The following is an 11,368-nucleotide window of genomic DNA, read 5'->3' on the forward strand; positions in this document are numbered from 1 at the left end:
AAGAAGAAGGGTTAAAAGCCTTTGGTTTTAAAGATAAAAAAAAACAGGAACCTTAGTTGTTAAAGAAATCCAACCCCGCTAGATGTATCAGAGCGTTGAGAAAGCTTCTCCTAGAGTTAAGAGAAAAGAAAAGAATGATATGAAAAAGAGTTTGAAAGATTCATGAGTGCAAAGGGTAGAGTTAAGTTGGGACAGGAGTTGGGATTACCATTAGAACTTCATTGTTATACTCTGGGTAGATGGGATCTTATCTATGTATGCATAACTTGGGACTTACCTTTAGCATTCTACTAAAGCTCAATCATTCTTGAGGGATCCCCTGTTACTTAAGCCTATTTTGTAAGGGACCATCTTTGTCTCTTGACCTTCACCTTAGCCAAATGAGTTCATTGATGATGCACTGCTTGATTCACGTTCCAGAACTAATGAATGTTAAAGAGATTGGTAGATTTGAAAGCATGTGTAGGTCGAGTATAAGAGACAGATTGATTGATAACAAGGCATAGCTAACGTTTTTCAGTAGAATTCAATCATATCGCATCTTAGAACTACCAACTTGGACATTGATTTTATTTGCTCTATCATATGCTTTGGTTCTGAGTCCCCGCCTTCACTCCTCTCCTTCAACTATGTCTTCTTATTTGCTTGAGGGCAAACAAAGACTAAGTTTGGGGGAGTTGATATGTCTATAATTTGCATATTTTCAGTGTCCATTCATCATCGTTTTGAGTCCAGTTTCGTATCATTCATCACTGTTTTATATCATTTCTCATCATGCTTGCATACTTTGCATGATTAGGATAGCTTTGCATACATATTGCATTTCTGAGTTGTTTTCAGGTGATTTGGAGCTGTTTGCAAGCAAATTGGAAGAAACGAGCCAGAACCAGAAGACATACTCGACCCCCAGGTCGAGTGACTTTGGAGCCATTCTTCCCACATACTCGACCCCCAGGTCGAGTAACCTCAGCTCAGGCCACTCGATGACACTACTCGACCCCCTGGTCGAGTATCACTTCGCCACACCACCTGATAACACTCGACCAATCACTCTACCAAGTTACTCGACCCCCTGGTCGAGTATCATCACTCACCACCATCAGCATCACTCGACCGGACACTCGATCACATCTTCACAGTCTACTCAAATCCGCACTCAACCAGAAAAGCTGAGCACAAGGGAGGGAAGAGGAGAAGACAAAGTGTTTGGAAGCGGCCTGGACCTCCATCGGATCACGAAGCCCATCTCGGCCCATTATCTCTCTATGGGCCGAGCGATTAGGTTATTGGCCCGTCTACTATCATTTTATTTCGTTTTGTACAAATAGATGTCTTAGGGTTCTGTCCTGGGACATCCAGTCGACATTGAATTTTTGCTTCAGTTTTATTTTCTATTTTACTCTACTGCGCCGTTTTTGCTTCTGCAACCTGTAATTCGAGATTTTTCCAAGTTATTCAGATTCCGCATTTGATTTCATCTGTCATCTTGTTTCTCTACTCTTTATCTCTTTACTTATGCAATATTATCGTTTATCTGCGTTTATATCTTTGAGCATGTTGTCTGAGTAGTAGACTTAGAATTCTTAGGGATGGGATAAAGTAGTTGTGGAATTCGTAGTCTGTAGAATGGTTAAGTTTTAGAATTGATTGAATCCCTTTAGGACTAGTTGCGTTTACTGCTTATTTCTTTCTGATCAACTGGAATTCGATCCCAAGCATTCCCGCACCCAGAAGGTGTTCGATGGAATGCTTGATCCACTAGTTCCTGAGATATGCGTCTCTATCCCAAGGGATTGGCTGTTTAGAGCGTTTATTGACTTTATCAGTCTGTTCTTATTGCCTACATAGTTAGATTCCGTTAATGGGAATTAGTCTGGGCTAGCTTTGCTTGAGGATTTCTATCACGGGAGTGAATTGATCTGTTGTTGAACCTGTTGTCTAGGGATAGCTTGATTGCGCTTGTTAACCATTCGAATAGGCTAGGATACCACTCTACTCGATTACCCCATCCTTAGGAATTTCTCGTCTATCTTATTTCTCTGTTTTATCGTTATCGCTTAATCGTTCTCATTGCCTGCTTCTTAGTATTTACAATCACTCGACCAACTTACTCGACCACACCCAGTGTCTGGCAACAGACTGTGCAGTCGAGTAAGATTGTCTTGTTTCCTGTCTGTTACTCGTCCAGTATACTCGACCACACCCAGTGTCTGGCAACAGACTGTGCAGTCGAGTATAGCTGTTTCATATCCTGTCTGTTACTCGACCTGTTACTCGACCACATCCTACTTCTGGCATCAGCCTGTTGTGGTCGAGTGAATTTAGTAATTCTGTTATTGCTTCTGTTTTCTGCATGTTCGCTTAGGACTGTTAGAAACCCCAAAACTGTTATTGCTTGGCTTGACTTAATGACTTCTGATCACATCTCATCTGTTTGCATCACACCCATTTGGATTGACACCTAAAATACTACAATGACATGAATTGTGTTTTAGGATAATTGATTAAAAATTTATTATCAATTTGGCGCCGTTGCCAATTGGGTGTTTGTTTGCTATATTTGAGATTTCAGAATTGTTAAGATCAAGTTCGTTTTTGTTATAAGAGATACTAACATTGTGTCTTTTCAGAATTTGTATTTCAGGTACTTAGCAACACACTTTATTCGTCTGTTATAGTCAGGTTGATACATGTCATACACGGTCACAAGGGAATTAGAACTTCCTATTCAACGATAACATCGACCGTATTGCTCGCCAACTGAAAGAACGGACAGCAACAGACACAATGGCTGACATTGTAGATGCGCAAGAGCAACCTAACAACATTGGTGCTAGTGACTTCCCTCACAACCACAACCAGCGTCATGGCATTGTTCCACCTCCAGTACAAAACAACAATTTTGAGATCAAAAGCAGTCTCATTGCAATGGTGCAGGGGAACAAGTTTCATGGCTTGCCAATGGAGGATCCACTCGATCATCTAGACGAGTTTGAAAGGCTCTGTAGCCTTACTAAAATCAATGGAGTTAGTGAAGATGGTTTCAAGCTTCGCTTGTTTCCATTCTCACTTGGAGACAAAGCCCATCTGTGGGAAAAGACGCTACCCCAAGGATCAATCACGACCTGGGATGACTGCAAAAAAGCTTTCTTGGCAAAATTCTTCTCCTACTCCAGAACTGCAAGACTCCGGAATGAGATATCCGGATTCACTCAGAAACAAAGTGAAAGTTTCTATGAAGCTTGGGAACGCTTTAAGGGTTATCAAACAAAATGCCCTCATCACGGATTTAAGCAAGCTTCTCTTCTCAGCACACTCTATAGAGGCGTCTTGCCTAAGATAAGGATGCTACTTGACACCGCTTCAAAGGGGAATTTCTTAAAGAAGGATGTTGAAGAAGGGTGGGAGCTAGTTGAAAACTTTGCTCAGTCGGATGGCAATTATAATGAAGATTATGACAGAAGCATCCGCACCAGTTCTGACTCTGATGACAAGCACCGTAGAGACATGAAAGTTCTCAATGACAAACTAGACAAAATCCTCCAAGTGCAGCAGAAACATGTTCACCTCATCTCTCAAGATGAACCATTCCAAGTACAAGAGGGGGAGAATGATCAGTGTGCTTACAGCTATGTTCAGAATCAAGGTGGCTACAACAAGGGGTACAACAATTACAGACCCAACCCAAATCTGTCATACAGAAGCACCAATATCGCCAACCCTCATGACCAAGTCTACCCTCAGCAACAGCAAAACCAACCCAAACCCTTTATTCCTTACAACCAAAGCCAAGGATTCGTCCCAAAGATGCAGTTTCAAGGAGGATATCAACAACAGCAACCACCACCTGGTTTCACACCACATCAACAACAGCCAGTTGCGCCTCAGAATTCAGACATAATGACTATGCTCCAGCTGCTCATTCAAGGACAAGCCACAGGAGCAATGGAAATCGCTAAGAAGTTGGGTAAATTAAATAACAAAGTCGACCGACAAAGCGTCGAACTTAACAGCAAGTTCGAAGCACTGAGCACTAGGATGAGATATGTGGAAGGCATCCTCGCTACACCATCTGTTAACAACAACCCAGGCCAGCTTCCAGGGAGAGCAATCCAGAATCCTAAGGAGTACGCCACTGCTCACGCCATCAATATCTGCCATGATCGAGAGCTGCCAACTCGACATGCCTCTACCTCCATCACTAGGGACAGTGAAGTTCAAGAAGGGGAGGATTTTGTTCAGAATGAAATTCAAGCTAAAATAGCATTAGAGGAGCCCATACTCGATCACAGTACTCGATCCCAAGCTCAAGTAGTACTTTCTTCAGTTAAAAAGCCTGCATCTGCTAAAACCAAAGATAAAGTCTTTGTTCCTCCACCCTACAAGCCTCCATTACCATTTCCAGGGAGATTTAAGAAGCAACTGATAAAGAAGTATGAAGCTCTCTTGGAAAAAAAATTGAAGGACCTTGAAATCACAATGCCTCTAGTAGACTGTCTTGCGCTAATACCGAACTCACACAAACGTGTGAAGGACATGATTACAGAGAGGATCAAAGAAGTTCAAGGAACAGTGGCGTTACCTCACGAGTTTAGTGCAATCATCTAGAAGAACATTATTCAAGAAAAGTTGGAAGATCCGGGATCTTGTACTCTACCATGCTCTATTAGGCAACTGACTTTCAGCAACTGTCTATGTGATCTAGGAGCTTCAGTCAGCGTAATGCCACTTTCTGTGGCAAGGAAGCTGGGATTTTTCAAATATAAGCCATACGACCTATCCTTGATCCTTGCTGATAGGACCTTAAGAAAACCTTATGGCCTACTAGAAGATATGCCTATCAAGATTAATGGAGTACAAGTGCCTACAGATTTTGTTGTGCTTGAGATGGATGAAGAACCTAAGGATCCTCTCATCCTAGGAAGACGTTTCTTGGCCTTAGTTGGAGCAGTGATAGACGTCAAAGATGGAAAGATTGAAATCAATCTTGGGAAGGATATCAGGTTACAGTTTGACATCAACAAAACTCCAAGAAGATCAACCATAGAGGGACAGACCTTTGGGGTCCAAGGAGTGGTTACAGAAGAAAGATTTGAAACTGAAAGAGTAAAGGAACCGAGTTTAGCTCCAACACGACCTTCAAGCTCAACCACTCAGTCTAGTACGCTCTCTATAGTTGATTGGCTAGAACTTAAAAGGAATTCTGATCTCAAAGAAGAAACCATCCAGAAGCTAGCTTGCACTGTTGAAGAAGTTAGGGATACAGTGAGTCAGATGCAAAGGGAAGCTATTCAACCTCAACTCGGCATTGAAGTTATACCAAAGAAGAAGTTCGTTTCAGAATGGTGTGAAGAAGAAGACTACCCACAAGAAATTTAAGAAGCTTACAAAGAAAGGGCCATTGAGTGCTCAATTACAGACATGTCAAGAGAGCAAGCTAAGTCCGATGTTGTATCTGCAAAGGAAGAAGAGAAGATTTCAATTCTTCTCTATCACCCTCCTTAAGTCTTATGAGTGTGAGGAGTCAAGCTAGAGACTTAAAACAAGCTCACTTGGGAGGAAGTCCCATGTCTATTTTCGTAAATATCTTTTATTTTTCCTTGTTATTTTTAATACATTCTGTTAGAGTTTTCAGGAGATAAGAATGAAGAGCTGAGGGAAATGGATTCTGGCTTTGAGGGAACAACAATACACTCGACCACAGAGCAATCAAAGACACTCGACATTGTTCTGGCTTCTCCACGCTAGGAAATCACTCGACCACACCCTACAGGGAGCGAATGAAGATGTGATCGAGTATAGCGAATGATGCAATCACGACTTCCCCATGTCAGTAATTCACTCGACCGCGGTGCTGGCTGCAGCAGAAGAAGAGAGGTCGAGTACCCCCAAGGGGAAGCTGAGACACAACAGGGAGATTCGTCGATGGCCTGGGAGCAATCACAGGAAGCTATTGGCGACCAACTCCGCTCCTTCTTCCACTGAGGTATGCACCTCACTCCACCATTGTAATATACCATCTCTTGTTTTTATTTTGTTTTTGTGATGTGTTTTGTCCTGAGTACTCTCTTCCAAATTTGGTCACACAGTGGACTGTGTGATTTAAGTTTGGGGGAGGGCTCAGGAAGTGTGTGTTGCATTGTATATAATCTTGAGTCTGCATTCATCTAAGGCATAGAAAAACCAAAAAAAATGAAAATTTTTAGAAAATGATTTCACAAAAATAGAGTGTTCATGTAGTTGCATTGCATTTAGGATCGAGTCTAGAGTGTTTCGTTTAGGATTGTTGCATATGCATAGGGGATAATGAAGAGATAGCCTTGTAAGCATTTTAGTTCACCAGATAAGCTCAGTGCCCTCGTTGTTAGTTGTTTGATGCGTTGTCATTGAAATTGAAGTAAAACTGCACCATGCCTAGATTGCTCTACTCGACCACACTGTTAGGATCTGATATCATTCCCTATCAATTTGAACTTGAATCTGATTTAGAATTATCATGTCTTGGCATCGAATTTGAACTCATGGATACCCTAAAATACTTGGATTTTCTTACTCATTTTAACCACTCTTGTTGATCCAAGTAGCTGACTCTCCTTATTACAGCAGTTAACCCATACCCAAACCTGAACTTTCTTTCAAGCCCTATATCACTTGTGAGTGTTTGTGAGGTCTTATTTCGATTGAGCTTGGTAGAAAGTGTTAGGTTCGTAACGACAGAGATAGTGTCTCATGTAGTTCTAGTTCGCGTTCTTCGGACTGGATAGGACTAGGTGGGCGCTTATATCATGGGTTGGGATGTGTTTAAAAGAAAAGAGGGAATTCATTGTTGATGAGGAAAGGGAAAGAATTCTAGGGGAAGTAAGCTAAAGAAGTTAGAAAAAAAAAATCTAGTAAAGGTTTTGGGAATGTTAAAGAAAAGAATGAGGTTCTTGTTAGCTAAAGAAGAAGGGTTAAAAGCCTTTGGTTTTAAAGATAAAAAAAAACAGGAACCTTAGTTGTTAAAGAAATCCAAACCCGCTAGATGTATGAGAGCGTTGAGAAAGCTTCTCCTAGAGTTAAGAGAAAAGAAAAGAATGATATGAAAAAGAGTTTGAAAGATTCATGAGTGCAAAGGGTAGAGTTAAGTTGGGACAGGAGTTGGGATTACCATTAGAACTTCATTGTTATACTCTGGGTAGATGGGATCTTATCTCTATATGCATAACTTGGGACTTACCTTTAGCATTCTACTAAAGCTCAATCATTCTTGAGGTATCCCCTGTTACTTAAGCCTATTGTGTAAGGGACCATCTTTGTCTCTTGACCTTCACCTTAGCCAAATGAGTTCATTGATGATGCACTGCTTGATTCACGTTCCAGAACTAATGAATGTTAAAGGGATTGGTAGATTTGAAAGCATGTGTAGGTCGAGTATAAGAGACGGATTGATTGATAACAAGGCAGGGCTAACGTTTTTGAGTAGAATTCAATCATATCGCATCTTAGAACTACCAACTTGGACATTAATTTTATTTGCTCTATCATATGCTTTGGTTCTGAGTCCCCGCCTTCACTCCTCTCCTTCAACTATGTCTTCTTATTTGCTTGAGGGCAAGCAAAGACTAAGTTTGGGAGAGTTGATATGTCTATAATTTGCATGTTTTCAGTGTCCATTCATCATCGTTTTGAGTCCAGTTTCGTATCATTCATCACTGTTTTATATCATTTCTCATCATTCTTGCATACTTTGCATGATTAGGATAGCTTTGCATACATATTGCATTTCTGAGTTGTTTTCAGGTGATTTGGAGCTGTTTGCAAGCAAATTGGAAGAAACGAGCCAGAACCAGAAGACATACTCGACCCCCAGGTCGAGTGACTTTGGAGCCATTCTTCCCACATACTCGACCCCCAGGTCGAGTGACTTTGTAGCCATTCTTCCCATCCACTCGACCACCGGGTCGAGTAACCTCAGCTCAGGCGACTCGATGACACTACTCGACCCCCTGGTCGAGTATCACTTCGCCACACCACCTGACAACACTCGACCAATCACTCTACCAAGTTACTCGACCCCCTGGTCGAGTATCATCACTCACCACCATCAGCATCACTCGACCGGACACTCGATCACGTCTTCACAGTCTACTCAAATCCGCACTCAACCAGACAAGCTGAGCACAAGGAGGAGAAGAGGAGAAGACAAAGTGTTTGGAAGCGCCTGGACCTCCATCGGATCACGAAGTCCATCTCGGCCCATTATCTCTCTATGGGCCGAGCGATTAGGTTATTGGCCCGTCTACTATCATTTTATTTCGTTTTGTATAAATAGATGTCTTAGGGTTCTGTCCTGGGACATCCAGTCGACATTGAATTTTTCCTTCAGTTTTATTTTCTGTTTTACTCTGTTGCGCCGTTTTTGCTTCTGCAACCTGTAATTCGAGATTTTTCCAAGTTATTCAGATTCCGCATTTGATTTCATCTGTCATCTTGTTTCTCTACTCTTTATCTCTTTACTTATGCAATATTATCGTTTATCTGCGTTTATATCTTTGAGCATGTTGTCTGAGTAGTGACTTAGAATTCTTAGGGATGGGATAAAGTAGTTGTGGAATTCGTAGTCTGTAGAATGGTTAAGTTTTAGAATTAATTGAATCCCTTTAGGACTAGTTGCGTTTACTGGTTAATTCTTTCTGATCAACTGGAATTCGATCCCAAGCATTCCCGCACCCAGAAGGTGTTCGATGGAATGCTTGATCCACTAGTTCCTGAGATATGCGTCTCTATCCCAAGGGATTGGCTGTTTAGAGCGTTTATTGACTTTATCAGTATGTTCTTATTGCCTGCATAGTTAGATTCCGTTAATGGGAATTAGTCTGGGTTAGCTTTGCTTGAGGATTTCTATCACGGGAGTGAATTGATCTGTTGTTGAACCTGTTGTCTAGTGATAGCTTGATTGCGCTTGTTAACCATTCGAATAGGCTAGGATACCACTCTACTCGATTACCCCATCCTTAGGAATTTCTCGTCTATCTTATTTCTCTGTTTTATCGTTATCGCTTAATCGTTCTCATTGCCTGTTTCTTAGTTTTTACAATCACTCGACCAACTTACTCGACCACACCCAGTGTCTGGCAACAGACTGTGCAGTCGAGTAAGATTGTCTTGTTTCCTGTCTGTTACTCGTCCAGTATACTCGACCACACCCAGTGTCTGGCAACAGACTGTGCAGTCGAGTATAGCTGTTTCATATCCTGTCTGTTACTCGACCTGTTACTCGACCACATCCTACTTCTGGCATCAGCCTGTTGTGGTCGAGTGATTTTAGTAATTCTGTTATTGCTTCTGTTTTCTGCATGTTCGCTTAGGACTGTTAGAAACCCCAAAACTGTTATTGCTTGGCTTGACTTAGTGACTTCTGATCACATCTCATCTGTTTGCATCACACCCATTTGGATTGACACCTAAAATACTACAATGACATGAATTGTGTTTTAGGATAATTGATTAAAAATTTATTATCAATATGGCGCCGTTGCCAATTGGGTGTTTGTTTGCTATATTTGAGATTTCAAAATTGTTAAGATCAAGTTCGTTTTTGTTATAAGAGATACTAACATTGTGTCTTTTCAGAATTTGTATTTCAGGTACTTAGCAACACACTTTATTCGTCTGTTATAGTCAGGTTGATACATGTCATACACGGTCACAAGGGAATTAGAACTTCCTATTCAACGATAACATCAACCGTATTGCTCGCCAACTGAAAGAACGGACAGCAACAGACACAATGGCTGACATTGTAGATGCGCAAGAGCAACCTAACAACATTGGTGCTAGTGACTTCCCTCACAACCACAACCAGCGTCATGGCATTGTTCCACCTCCAGTACAAAACAACAACTTTGAGATCAAAAGCAGTCTCATTGCAATGGTGCAGGGGAACAAGTTTCATGGCTTGCCAATGGAGGATCCACTCGATCATCTAGACGAGTTTGAAAGGCTCTGTAGCCTTACTAAAATCAATGGAGTTAGTGAAGATGGTTTCAAGCTTCGCTTGTTTCCATTCTCACTTGGAGACAAAGCCCATCTGTGGGAAAAGACGCTACCCCAAGGATCAATCACGACCTGGGATGACTGCAAAAAAGCTTTCTTGGCAAAATTCTTCTCCTACTCCAGAACTGCAAGACTCCGGAATGAGATATCCGGATTCACTCAGAAACAAAGTGAAAGTTTCTGTGAAGCTTGGGAACGCTTTAAGGGTTATCAAACAAAATGCCCTCATCACGGATTTAAGCAAGCTTCTCTTCTCAGCACACTCTACAGAGGCGTCTTGCCTAAGATAAGGATGCTACTTGACACCGCTTCAAATGGGAATTTCTTAAAGAAGGATGTTGAAGAAGGGTGGGAGCTAGTTGAAAAATTTGCTCAGTCGGATGGCAATTATAATGAAGATTATGACAGAAGCATCCGCACCAGTTCTGACTCTGATGACAAGCACCGTAGAGACATGAAAGCTCTCAATGATAAACTAGACAAAATCCTCCAAGTGCAGCAGAAACATGTTCACCTCATCTCTGAAGATGAACCATTCCAAGTACAAGAGGGGGAGAATGATCAGTGTGCTTACAGCTATGTTCAGAATCAAGGAGGCTACGACAAGGGGTACAACAATTACAGACCCAACCCAAATCTGTCATATAGAAGCACCAATATCGCCAACCCTCATGACCAAGTCTACCCTCAGCAACAGCAAAACCAACCTAAACCCTTTATTCCTTACAACCAAAGCCAAGGATTCGTCCCAAAGATGCAGTTTCAAGGAGGATATCAACAACAGCAACCACCACCTGGTATAAAACATGCAAAGTATGCAATAATGATGAGAAATGATATAAAACAGTGATGAATGATACGAAACTAAACTCAAAACGATGATGAATGGATACTGAAAACATGCAAATTATAGATATATCAATTCCCCCAAACTTAGTTTTTGCTTGCCCTCAAGCAAATAAGAAGACATAGTTGAAGGAGAGGTTTGAAGGTGGGGACTCAGAACCAAAGCATCAGGTAGAGCAAATAAAATCAATGTCCAAGTTGGTAGTTCTAAGATGCGATATGATAGAATTTTACTCAAAAACGTTAGTCATGCCTTGTTATCAATCAATCCGTCTCTTATACTCGACCTACACATGCTTTCAAATCTACCAATCCCTTTAACATTCATTAGTTCTGGAACGTGAATCAAGCAATGCATCATCAATGAAATCATTTGGCTAAGGTGAAGGTCAAGAGACAGAGATGGTCCCTTACAGAATAGGCTTAAGTAACAGGGGATCTCTCAAGAATGATTGAGCTTTAATAGAATGCTAAAGGTAAGTCCCAA

At 41.4% G+C, this 11,368-nt stretch overlaps 4 pseudogenes across 4 annotated transcripts; all 4 read left to right on the top strand.

The window, feature by feature from the left end:
• Positions 1-791: 791 nt before the first annotated feature.
• Positions 792-1,328, top strand: AT1G41650 (annotated as a pseudogene; the record flags this gene model as incomplete). Its single annotated transcript has 1 exon — positions 792-1,328.
• Positions 1,329-2,691: 1,363 nt separating this feature from the next.
• On the top strand, positions 2,692-5,499 carry AT1G41660 (annotated as a pseudogene; the record flags this gene model as incomplete). The annotated part of the gene is made up of 1 exon: positions 2,692-5,499.
• A 1,679-nt stretch (positions 5,500-7,178) lies between these two features.
• AT1G41680 lies at positions 7,179-8,384 on the top strand (annotated as a pseudogene; the record flags this gene model as incomplete). Its single annotated transcript has 1 exon — positions 7,179-8,384.
• A 1,292-nt stretch (positions 8,385-9,676) lies between these two features.
• Positions 9,677-10,885, top strand: AT1G41690 (annotated as a pseudogene; the record flags this gene model as incomplete). The annotated part of the gene is made up of 1 exon: positions 9,677-10,885.
• Positions 10,886-11,368: the final 483 nt, after the last annotated feature.

This window comes from Arabidopsis thaliana (genome assembly GCF_000001735.4).
Source record: "Arabidopsis thaliana chromosome 1 sequence".
In the NCBI taxonomy this organism is placed as follows: domain Eukaryota; kingdom Viridiplantae; phylum Streptophyta; class Magnoliopsida; order Brassicales; family Brassicaceae; genus Arabidopsis; species Arabidopsis thaliana.